Source organism: Hakea prostrata, chromosome 3 (genome assembly GCF_041222555.1).
Source record: "Hakea prostrata isolate BN-2017 chromosome 3, UWA_Hpros_2, whole genome shotgun sequence".
Taxonomy (NCBI): Eukaryota; Viridiplantae; Streptophyta; class Magnoliopsida; order Proteales; family Proteaceae; genus Hakea; species Hakea prostrata.
In genome coordinates, this window is record NC_142602.1 from 25,556,968 (window position 1) to 25,572,359 (window position 15,392).

General features: G+C 34.6%; 1 pseudogene; it reads left to right on the forward strand.

The window, feature by feature from the left end:
* Positions 1 to 2,489: 2,489 nt before the first annotated feature.
* Positions 2,490 to 3,185, forward strand: LOC149021878 (protein IRX15-LIKE pseudogene; annotated as a pseudogene).
* Positions 3,186 to 15,392: the final 12,207 nt, after the last annotated feature.

Below are 15,392 nucleotides of genomic sequence, written 5' to 3' on the forward strand. Positions count from 1 at the left end.
TTAGAAACAAAAGCGGTCAACCCGACCCATATCTAGATGACATTGTCTATAACCGACCACAGCGTTTCTGTTTTTGGGATAAACCGACAACATAATTTTTTATTCGGGGTAGAACCGACCACACGGTTAAAACCTTTATTAAAATGATAAAGATTTGTTTTTCAACGAAAAAGAAAAAAAAATGAGAAGATATTTTTGAAAGTACAAAACGAAAATTCTTTTTAATTAAAATCTCAGTCAACGTGATTCCCTCATCGTTAAATTTTTTTATTTATTATTTTTTCCCCACAAGAGTACTTGATTGGTGGGAGGCGAAGATGAGAATTGTTCACCGCATCTTACAGGTTTTGATCACAAAAACAAGAATAGGGTTAATTGAATTATTTTTTATTATTAATTTTTTCATGTTTATTTAGTGGGCCCCACCTCAATTTTTATGGTCAAAACGCGTTAGGGGAGACCCGGTAAGGTCATCCGGACTCGGTAGAAACATTGTGTCTCACAGTTCTTTTATTAAAGATATATATGGTAATTTTAATATCAAAAGTTATTATTATTATCACTAATATTATTTATTACTTATTTAGTTAACAAACCACGAACTCAAAGGGACATTTCTATATTCCTCCCACCCTAAAAGCCCTTACTTATTAACATAATAGACATGACTAAATAATATTTACAATTACAATCTTACACTTAATAATTATGAAATGAATTAATATTCATGACATTTTAACTCATAATTCATTAAAGAATATGTTGGAAAGGAAAATTCATAATAAAATAATATTAATAGGCTCAAATTTTTTTTCAAAACCTTTAAAAGATAAATTAATTTTTTTTGATAAAAACTAATTTTCAATTATAATTAATTAATAATTGTTTTCCAATATTCTCCAAATATAAATCATATGTTATCATTGTAATCTTTACCGTCTCCAAATATTCAAGGGTTTATATCACACATACATGTCACGTTAGAAATATAAAACACTCGAAATTACGTATTTATGTTTAAAGATACAAAACTCATGTATTTCACGTAGATATTTATTTTATACAAAAAAAAATGTAGATATTTACTAGTATAAATTAAATAAACAGTGAGGTATTGTTTATTTTCCCAAAGATATTTTGAACTTTTGATTCCATAATATCATCACAAAGTTGCTCGATTGATAAAGACTAACAGTTCTTAATGAAGTTGCAATTCTGTAAGATGGTATATTATATAATATCTTCATTTTCAATATATGAAACAATCATTTGTTTCAGAAGAAAAAAAAATGAATTTCCATTATAAAACATGAGTCTTTTGCCATCTAGTTCTCACAAGTTATTGAAACTATTTTTCGAAAGGTGTGTCAATGATGTTGTTCAAAGTTTATAAAATATATATAACAAATGAATGTTTACCTAAAAATAAAAGTAAATGAATAAATAGTATCTTTGTCATCGCATCTCTTCCACTGGAAGAGCACATGAAAGTATAATTGCTCCGTCAAAACACAAAAAAAAAAAAAAAAAACCCCACAATTACTAAATCCAACCATTGAATTTATTGAATTAAATTTTTTTTTTAGTATATATTGAATTAAATCTTGAACCACTCATAATGGATGATCTAGATTTAATAATACTAAATTTAATGATAGGGTTTCAATAAGCGTTTTAGCTAAGCAATTTACACAAGCGCTCAACGACCACCTCTCAATTGTTTGAAAAAAATTATGCTTGTTGGTGCCTGTAAATATCGTGTCAAGTTTTCATCAGCAGGTTCACATCTTTGGATACATCAATCTTTCGTTTTCTATACTTTTTCAACAGCAAAGAACCTTATGAGATTCCAAAGCAGTGTTTTTTTCTACTTCTTTATTTAAAATATCTACAGATTTTTATTGTTGGCGATGTTGGTGGTTCTGTCTAACTAATAACAAATCTAATATGACAGATAATAGAGCCAAATGTTCCATTAAAATTCAAAATAATGAAAATGACGATCTACAGCATTGTTTAAAGTATCCCATAATATTTGATAAAATAAAAAAATAAAAAAAGTACCACATCATATGGTATGATAATAATCAATATGTATTCATGTCGGATACAATCGATGTAATACATATCGATGCATCTCCCTTTTTTTCTTTCTTAAAAGACATGTATTGGTTTGCACAAAATATATTTGCTAGTATGATAAAATACACAACACAAAGACGAAAGGGGGCATGGGGATTATCATCAATGATTGGGAGGGTAAGCCCTTAGTGGCATCATCTTTTCTCAAATCCTTCTCATATGTGATTGAAGGAGAGGCAGAGGCAATGCGAACAGGGCTGTTAGAAGCTATGGTTAATGGTTTCGAATATGTAGAGATAGAGATTGACTCTTAGCTACTGGTGAGTACTTATCAGAGATAGCCTTACCCCTTATTTTTATACTACCTGTAATTAAGGTCCGATATGTCGACTGGTGTGGCCGTGTCGATGGCTAGCAACACCATCGACCCGGCAACACCAGCCGACATGTTTGGCGATTTTTTGAGGGGTTCGGTGATTAATGGACAAACCCAGTTCCCCTTCTCCACCAACGTCACCGATGCCCTCCTCCACTACGCCACCATCTCTTGAGCCACCAAGCTGAGATCCATCGATGAAGCCCTCCGCAACTGCCCATCCAACCCCTGCAATTTCTTGGTATTTGGGCTCACCCACGAAACCCTCCTCTGGAAAGCCCTAAATCAAAATGGCCGCATCCTTTAGGAGAACGAGTCAAATCGCCGTTGCAACCCGTTTCTTGGTTTTTGGGCTCACCCATGAAACCCTCCTCTGGAAAGCCCTAAATCAAAATGGCCGCACTGTTTTCCTTGACGAGAACGAGTACAAAATCGCCAAGTTTAAGCAAAAGCAAACCGACATGGAAGCTTACGACGTGTCTTCCACAACCAAGGTTAGCTAGATGAAGGAATTGATCATTCTGCAACGGAGCAGATTAGAAAGGAGTGTTGACTTGTACAAGATCTGCTATTCTCCGACTGCAAACTTTGGATCAATGATCTTCCCAATCACTTGTACGAGGTGACTTGGGATTTATTCTTGGTTGATGGACCCAGAGGTTATAGTCTGTCGGTGCCGGGGAAGATGTCGTCAATCTTTACCGTCAATCGCACTACACATGATTGAAACTTGAAAGCAAGGTCCGACATGTCGATCGTTGACAATATATCGTCAATCTTTGGTATTTATCAAGTTGCTGGGGGGTGTCGTGTCTCCACCCAACAACACGGTGATATATCGCCGACACACTATACACTGCCTGTAATTGAAGATAATAAATTTATAGGTTAGTAGATTTATAGGGTTTAGACCCATTTATGTTTCTAGACGATCCAACTGTATTACGGATCATCTAACACGGAAGACCTACTCGGTTTAGGGCCGGAATTTGCTTGTCCTATGATTCACTAATTTTGATAAAGTTTTACTATGTTCCTCAAATACCCTTTTGAAATGTTCTTTTTCCATTTCACACCAAGGAATGTCATGCACCTTATCCATAAAAAGAACTAATTTTAGGAGGGTAAAATAATAAATAAATAAAAAAACTTCATTCATACCTAAGAAGCATTTGCAGGACTGAGCATGAGGTACTTTGGGTTGGAGAGCTCCCATAACCCAAAACAAGTGAAGATAAGAACCTACCTAGCAAGGCTGTTGGGTGAGAACTTGTTCAATTCTTAATGAACAAGAGTTTCTAGACAAAGTAACCTTGACTTCTTGATTCATGTTTATATAATACTATAATACAGTATGATATGATTTGATATATCATGTCCAAAAGTCTATATCCAAAGCACCATTTCCTCTTTGTTTGGCCATAAGAAGAGAAATCATTTACGAATATGCAAGTGATTACCCAAAAAACAAAGTAAACTGACTTTACATTTTTGGAAGTCATTCGAAGTAATTCAAAGATAACTTTTCCATAAGGAGAAATCTATATCAAGGAAAAATTTCGCCGTTGGGCGACGAAACCGGGGCGATTCCAGATATCGCCGGCGGCGTCCCGCGTTCTTCGATTATTTTTAATTTTTTGTGTGTGATTTTACTATTTCTTGCATTTTGGGTTTTCCGGATTGATCAAATCTTCCAATTTTATCACAATGATTCAAGACTCAATGTTAATGTATTATGTATTTGGAAGAAATCTATATAGAATAACTTATAAATAGACTTTAGCAATCATCAGATTAATGAGCAATCTTCCAACTATATTCTGTGTCTAGTTCTCAGTCACATACCAAATGGGGTTAGGGAGAATATATCTGAAATAATTTATGGAACATTTACTTGTGGTTTTTGTAATGATCTTCCTGTCGAATGATTTAGGCCTAGGGTAACACTTAATGTGGCTGGCGGAGATTTAATGGAATATTTATTGATATTTATTATCAAGTCAACATGCCAAATGTGTTAGGGAGGTGTATACATGATAATTTATGAAACAATTTAATTATTAATGAATCTTATAAAGATCTTGGTGATTTGTTCGTTCCTTTGTCCTTGTGTGGCCTCATGGTATATTTATGTGACTGGTGGTTTATGGTAATTTTAGAATAATTCAGTTACCACATTTTACTCGTTAGGTGTATCAAATTTACCTTTTGGTTAAATATTCAATTGGGGGGAATCGCACCGATTTGGGCATTCGCGTAATTCAAAGATAACTTTTCCATAAAGAGAAATCTATATATTTTTTTTTTCTAAAAAGGAATTTTAATGTTTGGAGTAAATGTGGCAAGGACAATGATGAGAACACCTTTGCAAAACTTTCATAGAGATCTAAAAACAACTAAGGAGTAAACCGTCCATTAAGGAGTTGTATGGTGATGTTTCTATTCCGATTTTTGTTTTTAGGTAAAAACCAATTTTAATAAGTATAAAATGAATTAATATTAATAACATCCTAAGTCATAATTAATTAAGAATATGTTGGAAAGGGAAAATCATAATTACAGAATTTTAATATGCTCTTTTTTTTTTCTTCAAAACTTTTTAAAGATAAATTGAAATTTTTTTTTTGTAAAAACTAATTTTCAGTCATAATTAATAAATAAATTTTCCCGATATTCTCTGAATATAAAGCATATTTTATCATTATAAACACCTTTATAGTCTCCAAATATCAAAGGGTTTACATCACACAATACATGTCTCATTAAAAATATAAAAAACACTCTAAATTATAAATTTATGTTCGGAGATATAAAATTCATGCATTTCACGAGGATATTTACTAGTATAAATTAAATAAAAGATGAAGTATTGTCTATGTTTCCAAAGATATTTGAATTTTTGATTTCATATTACCATCACAGGGTTGTTCGATCAATTGGCATTTGGCAAGATTAACACCTCTTAGTGAAAAAAATTGTAAATTCAATTTTGAAGATGAAGAAGAAAAAGAAGATTATTGAAACTATTTTTCGAAAGGGTGTCAACGATGTTGTTCTAAGTTTATCTAAGTTTATGAGATATATATATAATAAATAAATGAATGTTTATCCCAAAAAATATTATTAAATTAATAAATAGTATCTTTTATCAATACTTACGTGATTGTGTGACTCCTAACTTTCCAACGTCATCGTGTCTGTTTCCTACGTAAGAGCACATGTAAGCAAGGTTTAAAGTATCAGTATCGAATATCGTATCGGTTAGGTGATTTTAAGAGACGTATCGTCCTGTATCAAGTATTATATCGTTTTGTCTAATGTATTTTAGTGTAATTTAATATAGAGACGTATCGAGATGTATCGTATCGCTTGGGTTAAACATAGATACGTATCGGCTAGTATCATATGGTATCATGGGATACTTTTAAACCTTGCATGTAAGTACAATTGCTTTAAAACATAAAGAAGGTACAATTACTCTATTACTAAATGAGTTGTTTACGCTTAAATATAGCTGAACGACTATCAAATAAATCCAACCATTGAATTTATTGAATTAAATCTCAAACCACTTATAATGGACGATCTAGATTTAATTCTACAAAATTTAATGGTAAAACTTTTTATAAGCATTCAACCAAGCAATTTACATAGACGTTCAAACTACCATGTTCTCAATTATTTATAACCTATTAAGCTTGTTGGTACTTGTGAATATGTTGTCAAGTTTTATCAGCAAGTTCACATCTTAATGATATATCAACCTTTTGTTTTCTATACTTTCTCAAACAACAAAGAACCTTATGAGATCCCAAACCAGTGTTTTCTTCTATTTCTTTATTGAAAATATCTACAAAATTTTATTGTTGGCTCTATTGGTGGTTCTGTCTAACTAATAAAAAATCTTATATGATGGATAATAGAGCCAAATGTTTCATTAAAATTCAAAATTATGAAAATGACGATCTAGGAGCATTGTTTAAAGTATCCCATCATATTTGATTAGAGAAAAAAAAAAAAAAAAAAAACCATCATATGATATGATAAATTGATAATAATCAATATGTATTCATATCGGATACAATTGATGTGATTCATATCAATACATCTTATTTTTTTTACGACCATCTTATCCATGTCATAAAGCATAGTGGAAGTTTTTTTTTAGATTAATATCATGTCTTTGTCTAGAAAACTGTCTAGAAAAATTAAGATTCACTTATTTTTATTCACAAATTTTGATGAAGTTTTACTTGTGTTCTTCAAATACTCAGTATTTGAAACCTTCCTTTTCCATTTCACACCAAAAATGTCATGCACTGATCCATAAGAAGAACTAACTTTAGGAGGGGGAGAAATCGAAAAAAAAAAAAACAGAAAAAAACTTCATTCATACCTAAGAAGCATTTGCGGTAATGAACATGAGGTATTTTGGGTTGGAGAGCTCCCATAACCCAAAACAAGTGAAGATAAGAACCTATCTAGCAAGGCTGTGGGGTGAGACTGTGAGAGCTTGTTCAATTCTTAATGAACAAGAGTTTCTAGACAAGTAACCTTAACTTATCGATTCATGTTTATATGATACTATAATATATATAGTATGATATGTGTTATGGATGACCCGAAAGGAACCACCGAATAATAATGGTTCGAATCAGAACCAACCCGGCAGCTCGACGGTTCAAGAAGATGTTGCATGCCAGCTGGGTCAGAAGGCTTCTCGGTTAACAAAGGGTGACGCTGGAAAGACTCACTGACAAGTCCAGACGCCCGTGACTTCTCGGTAGGGGCCAGCGGCCTTTAGGGGATCCTTGATATCTCCTCGTTTGTGATGCCTCATAGCATTAATTTCAGCAATTAATGTCTTGTAGGTTGTGCAGTGATGAAAGACAACTTGGAAGCCCAACATTCGTTCTAAGACTGTGGCAAGGACATCGACACCACTTTTTGTCTCTTCAACCATGGACTAAGGTCGCATCAAGCCGATACTTGAGTTGACTCCTTGATTACAAAAGGTGTCCACAGCAGCCCAGGGTCTGCAACCGTCAGAGGGTGACATCTCCAAGCCCCAGAAGCCATCTCCACCGTTGAGCAACGTGATGAAGAGCCAGTCGGTCATCAGTAGGCGAAAAAAGGTCACAGGTTCGCTATAAATAAGAACGAGGTTCCCAGGTATAGCCAGAGCTTTTTCCAGCCATTATTCTCCTCCATAACTCCTTGATAAACATTCCTTCTTCCATCCTTAGCATTTACTTTGCTAGTCTTGGCTCTCATCTTCTCCATTAAAGACTGACTTAATCATTGGAGGTGGCTTCCCGTCCTAAGAGGCAGCCCACTCTCTCACTCTTGTTTTGTCTGTCAGGAAGCTAAGGAGAATAGGAACCATCGAAGAATCGGGGTTGGCCTAGAAAGCTGACCTTTCCCACAACAATATGACTTGATATATATCATGTCCAAAAGTCTATAACCAAAGCACCATTTCCTCTTGGTTTGTCCAAAAGAAGAGAAATCATTTATGAATATGCAAGTAAATTGACTTTACATTTGTGAAAAAGTCATTTGGAAAGAAAAAAAATCATTTATAAGTATGCAAACAATGAACAAGGTTTGCATTTGCAAAAGTCATTTAGAGTAGTAAACCAAAGATAACTTTTCCATAAAGGAGAAATCTTTTCTTTTTCTTTTCTCCGAAAAGGATTTTAATGTTTGGAGTAAATGTGGCAAAGACGACCATGAGAACACCTCTGCAGAATGTTCATAGAGATCCAATCAAAATCAAAACCATCCATTAAGGAGAATTGTATGGTGTTGTTTCTATTCTAGTTTTTTGTTTTTAGGTAAGAAACAATATTTTTCTATTCCTATACATTTTCATTGTTTTTCACTGCTTTTGAGTACATAAATCATGTATGGTTACATAGGAAAATATGTTTTTATAATAAATAACAAAAACTTGTAATTCATAAAATGTAATTTTTTTTCTTCTTGATAAAATTAGACAAAAAGCTTAAACTTTAAAGACATCACAAATCAAATAAAATTCGACTAAACACTAATTATTTGAAAACTTTTTAACAATTTTACCCGCTCCTAGATATTTGTTTTTGGTAACTTGCACTTCACTGAAAAGGCCCAAAAGGTAGATGATTTGAATTACAGAGATCAAGAAACCACTGAGTGGAAACTGGCTAGCTTGTCCTATTGGGCACGGACAAGGCCATCTTAGCGAGGGAGTGAGTGACACAATTCACTTCCTTGGGAAAGAAGAACTCACACTAACTACATCTGTTTGCAATCAAATGGATATCACTTCTACAGGGTGTAAATGGATAACTGAAATTCGCATCCGCATTCGTTTAGCAATATTTGAATCCGTCCGATTACTAATAGGATGCGGATATGGTATACATCCTTTCTTACCGATTATCATCAATCCGATTAAGTTATTAATTTGGATTATTTTTCTATGTTTTCTAGATTTTTGCTAATATGACTATCAAAGTTGACTATTTTTCTAGATTTCTCGCTAAAATAACTATCAAAGTTGTTAAATTCTTAAATTTTGAACCTAGCATTCACAAATAAAATGGTAAAGATGTCAACAGATAGTCTAAAAACTTGTATATAATTTGTATTTATGCACATTTAGAAGAATCTACTTAAGAAAATAATTATTCGATTATCAACCGCATCCTACTAAATCCGATCGAATATGCTTTAATTATGCTATTGATATCCCAAATCCTTGCGCTCCCATCCGCATAACCACTCGCTATCTACCAAAAATAACAGAACAACCAAAGAAAAATCAATCCTTCTTTTAAGCTTTGGAAATTATTGAACTAGATGGAATAAACAGTACATACAGCAAAAAAAAAATTTCAAAACTAAATCAATCCATGAACATGAAAAGAAATTGTTTTGCTCACCAAAGAAGAAGGGGAGCAACAAATGGAAATGACCGCTAGGGAAGGACCATGGGATGATTCAGCAAGGGCAAGGGCTTTGGAGCAGGTACCTTATATGACATTCCAAACACCAAGCTTCTCAGCACAGGTGTGAGAAGGTTCTTTCCGGTGCTGTCCTAAGTGATGTTGGAATCTACCAAGACTATAACACCGAATACCTCCGCAAGCTTGTTTTTGAGGTACGACTTCACCATTTTTTGTGCACAGTAGAGCTATGGCATTAGGGTTACGAACTTAGGACGGTTGAGTAGTTATTGCTATAGGGACGCACAAGCATCTCAACTATCTGCGTTACAATAAAACTATCGATAACAAAACAGCCCCTAAATCCAATCTTCAGCGAACTTCTAGCTGCTATTATGTTTAGGAACTCTTTGGAGAATCCGGTTTAGGCTCTTTGTGGAGTGTGGAAACACTTATCTTCAAGCAAGGCAAAAGAAGAGCTGAAACCATACTAAGTGAAAAGCATAGGTTTTTTTTTCAACGTATTAAAATACATATTGTACACATTTAATATGACTATAGACATATAACATTGTTTGTGAAATTTAAAGTGAGTCTCACATCACACGGTGAAACATTAAATTTTTTCTCAAAGCAGACATGCCATTAGAATTGAACCCTTAATGTAATGCGAGGTGGAATGATTCAATTTTTGTTAACTAATTAACTAAATTAAATGATCATAATCCATACATCTAATGCAATCGAATTGAAACAAATAAATTAAACACAATCAATGCATAAATAAAAGCGGAAAAAAATCCACCAATAAAAATAGAAGGAAAAGGAAGTGATCCAGTGTCGTTGATCGGGAAGGGAGTATAATAATAATGATTTTGACCGTGGACCCTTTGGCTTACGATCCACCGATCGGGGAACGGATATTAAAGAAAACGCGTAAAGTAAATAATAAAGCAATAAACAAAGCAATAAAAGGAAAAGGAAGCCTTAACCAAAGAGAGACACGCTAGTCATCTCATCAAGGATCCGGGGAAATGGAGAACAATAAATAAATGTCGGAGTAAAGTAAATAACGAAGTAAATTGAGAAGAAAAAAAACCTTAACCAAAGAGAGCCTAGGGCATCTCGATCAAGGATCCGGGGAAGGGAGAACAATAAATAAATGCTGAAAGTAAATCCTAAATTAAGAATATGGAGGGGTGATAGAATCGGGAATGGAGGGAGGAGGGAAGATTAATAAAGAAGGTTACTTACTTGCGAATTGAACAAACGATTCAATCTCAACCAACCCTAACAACCGTCTAGATCTAGAATGATCTAAATCTGCAATTGCTAGACCCGGAAAAAAACGAATCTAAAAACTTGAAACTTGAACTTGAATTGCATTACATAAAAAGATTAAACCTAAACAATCAATTTAGAAATTTAAATCTCACAAATGCAAGCAAAGAAAACTAGAGAAAGCCTAAATAAATTGAAGAGAGAAGAAAGAATGCTTCTACTAAGCTCTAGAACACCTTCCCTTTTGATGGAGTATGCTCTCCTTTTATAGAGTTTACATTAGATATGAGGCACGGCTGAATTTGAATAAAACTGGGTTCCTATCTCGACCCAATTAGGGTTTTGATATACTAATCGCGCTGACTTAGAGAGATCAGATGCATAATTACACCGTTGGATTTGAGGTTTAAGTAGTCGTGAAGCTCTCTTCAACAAATCAGCACGATCGGACATCGGATGACCGTTCGATGAAGGGCTTGATCGAAACTGGATAGAGACATTCAAAAACGGGATTTTTGCCTCTTCCTTCTCTAAATATAATTATTTTTCCTCTTTTTATTTCTTTAATTAAATCCCAGATAGGAAATAAGATATTGAAGTATGCAATGACTCTTTTCTCTATTTGAACTCTCTCAATAATATCTCTGTAGATTTGATTGATAATTTATAATCTCAGCCGTAGATCAAATTTGCCTTCTTTATCTCTTAAATATTTCAGAGTTGACCCATAATCACACATCTCTTGCCCATCATGCTCCAGATCAGGCCCATTTTCGCATTTGAGAATTTGAATGGACTTCTTGACGTATAAAATTGCATGATTCAAGCCCAAAACTCCAAATATTTGCTTAAATCTTGAAAAGTCCTAAGGTCCTCCAAAACATAAACCCAGGTAACTCTACTCTAAGTGTATAAAATGCATGCTTTATGCCCTAAGATTTCACACATAAATGTGCTCATCAAACATATTATCAATAGCGTAATTAAAGCATATATAATTTTTTTTAATAAGAGCTTTCTATATATGGAGATGGGAATGGGAATATTAGTGCCGCTCAAAATGTGCCTTAGCCCTGACAGTTTTGGTTCCTAAAATAAACTTGTATCATTAAACCAAAATATAGTTCTTATACAAATAATTAGACTCTCATGGAGATATTTTAAGAAATACATAATTTCATGTAAATCAAGTGTTGTCAAGTAGTAATGAAAAACATGATTCTCTCTCCATTAATGCACTTCTTATGACAATAGATAAATGAATCCACATACATTGTTAGCATGATGTTTTTTAATAACAACTAATTACCCAAATTATCCGTTATTCTCTCTAATTTTTTTGTATATTCTTTTAACCAGAAGTGAGAGGTAGAAGAAAAAAAATGAATATGATGATAAAATCTCAAATGAAAGACTGAGAAATTGGAGGAAACCAATTAGAGATAAAAGCAAAATTTGTTGACGAGTTGAGAGACCTTGAGAGCAGAATCCACAACCAAAAGCTCTTTGGTAAGGGGAAGCCTCTTTCCCAGCGAAAAGAAGTCCTTATCAACGCGGTTGTCCTTTGCCCTTTCAGCCTATGTTTTGTCTTTGCTTTATGATTCCAAAAGAATTATGTAAGAAAATGACTCAACTGATTAGAAAGTTTTGGTGGAAGAATGACCAAGGTAGAGGCATTAATTGGGTAAGATGGGATACCTTATGCAAAAGCAAGAGAGAAGGTGGCCTAGGTTTCCGTGATGTTAGTTGCTTCAATAAAGCCCTACTTGCAAAACAAAGTTTGAGACTTTTAATATCTCCAGACTCACTATGGGCTAGAGTCATGACAGCAAAATACATCAGAAACAAAAAGTTTTTGGAAGTGGAAACCCCTACCTCATGCTCTTGGGGTTGGAGAAGTGTGCTTATGGGTAGGAATGTCCAAAAAGAAGGCATTTTGAAACAAGTGGGTAATGGACTAAGCATTGATATCTATAAAAATCCTTGGATCCCTTCCTTGCCCCTCAAGTACATTGCTACCCCCTATCTGGCCTGGGGGGCCAGACTGGTCCATGAGCTTATCTTATGGCAAGACCTTCAATGGAACTTACCTCTATTGAATTCACTTTTCTCCCCGACTGAAGTGATAAATATAACATCTATCCCAATCCTTTCTTCTTCTCTAAATGATTCTTGGATCTGATATAAAACTAAACATGGTAATTTCAATGTTAAATCAGCCTACTACCAATGTATGGCAATGGCAGACTCCCATGGTAATGTTGCATCATCCTCAACTATATCTTCATGCTGGAATAAGATTTGGAACATGAATACCCTCCCAAAAATTAAACATTTTTTGTGGCGCTCCTCTTATGAATTAACTCTTATTTTCTCTTTGTGGGGTATCCCCCCCCCCCCCCCCCCCAAAAAAAAAAAAAAAAAAAAAAGAAAAAAAATTTAATAAATAAAAAGAAAAAAAGTTTTAAAAAAAAACCAACCCTTTGTTTGTAATTAACTCTTCTTTTCTCTCTGTGGGGTCTCTTTCTAGGGACCTCTTCATCTAATGAAAATTTCCACTTTTTTACAACAAAAAAAAAAAAATATACCTTGCTCGACAGAGAAGAATCCATAACCAAAGGTCAAATTGATAACCCCTAATTTCACTCCAATCCAAACATAAATTATTGGGGGAAATAGAAGTAGACAAAAACTACCGATAACAAAACAGCAGAGCTATGGCATTAGGGTTTAGAACTCACAATGGTTGAGTAGTTATTGCTACAATGACTTGCAAGCATCTCAACTATCAACTTTGCGTTACAATAAAACTACCAATAACAAAACAGCGCCTTTGAATCCAATCTTCGGCAGGACTTCTAACTGCTATTACGTTTAGGAACTCTTCCAAGAATCCGGTTTAGGCTCTTTGTGGAGTGTGGAAATATTGCATACCTTCAGGCAAGGCAAAAGAAGAGCTGAAACCATGCTACGTGAAAAGCAAAGGTTTTAGGCTCTCTTGAGACGTCTCACGAGTTGAAACATTAAATTTTTTTTTTTAAATCCAACGTATTAAAATACATATTGTACGTGTTTAATACGACTACAAACATCCAGCGTGTTATCAATAGCGTAATTAAAGCATATTCTTTTTTTTTTTTTAATAAGAGCTTTCTATATACGAGGATGGGAATGGGAATATTAGTACTGCCGAATGGGTACAAACCCAAGACCTCCCGTGGGAGGTTGGACTTTTAATCTACTTTACTAACCCACCAAAGGCAGATAGTGGCTTTGGTGGGTTAGTAAAGCATATTCTAAAGAATATGAATATGTATGAGAAGAGAATCTGAAAACAAATCACAAACCAAAAGAATCCGATCGAAGTGCATAAACAGGAGAATTGAGTAATGATTCAAACTGAGAGAGAGAAAAAGAGAGAGAGAGAGAAAAAAAAAAAAAAAAGAGAGGGGGGGGGGGGGGGGGGGGGGGGGGGGGGGGGGGGGGGGGGGGGGGGGGGGGGGGTGATCTCTCCTTTTTTTTTAAAAAAAAAAAAAAAAAAAAAAAAAAAAAAAAAAAAAAAAAAAAAAAAAAAAAAAGAGGGGGGGGGGGAGGGGAGAAGAAAAAAAAAAAAAAAAAAAAAAAAAAAAAAAACCACCACCCAGGGGGGAGGGGGGGGGGGAGGGGGGGAAGAAAAAAAAAAAAAAAAAAAAAAAAAAAAAAAAAAAGGGGGGGGGGGTTGTGGGGGTTTTTTTTTTTTTATTTTTTTTTTCCCCCCCCCCCCCCCCTCTCCCCCCCCCTCTTTGCCCCCCCTCCCCACCCCCCCCCCCCCCCGCCCCCCCCCTTTTTTTTTTCCCCCCCCATTGGCGTAGATTACACTACATAATCAAAATAAAATCCAAATAGCAGGAGTTTCATTGTAAATATAATTTTTTTATTTTACATTCTAAAGGTTTAATAGTTGACATCAAGAGGGTGTCTTTACCAAAAAAAAACACATCAAGAGGGTGTCATCTGAGCTAAGAGTGACTTCCAACATCAGAATGGTGCCCTGGAAGTTCAATAGCAAGCTTTTCACTTGCTGTACTGCTTTCAACGGAATAAACCTCAACATACTATTGTTCAACGATAATGCCAGTGAGGCCAGTGAGGCCAGTGAACCCTTTGGTGTGACTGGAGAGAAAGAAATTGAACACATCTTTTTGCTTGCACGTAATGTTTGAAGAAGCTTAAATACGTTAGAAACAATGATGACATCTCCTAGTCCAGTATTTGAGTTTCCATTTTCAGGTAGGTTGCATTTGTTTGCTGCAATAATGATGGGGTGGAAAAAAAAGGCAGAAAAATTCTTGAAAAATATAATTTTTTCTTTTTTTAAAAGCGTATATTGTTTGGTTGCTTGGGATAGAAAAGTGAAAGACTAGTGAGGTGGCAACTCAATTTTCCCACCCCACACTTTTTAAAACCCCACAAATTTGATAGAATTTTGTGAAAAAATTTGAAAAAATAAAAAATAAGACCCACCACTATCATTTTTCCATAAAAGCCTTTCCTTTACTTTCCTTTCCTTCTCCCTCACCCCACTACTTCTTCAGCCCCCTATTACTATTATTCTCCCTCTATTGACCCACTTGATCTAGCCCAGCTTCCATGATAATGCAACTTGACCTACCAAAAGGCTTGGCATCAAGGTCCCAATTCACCTGGAACATAAAGCTGAAACCAATTTTCCGCTGCACTGA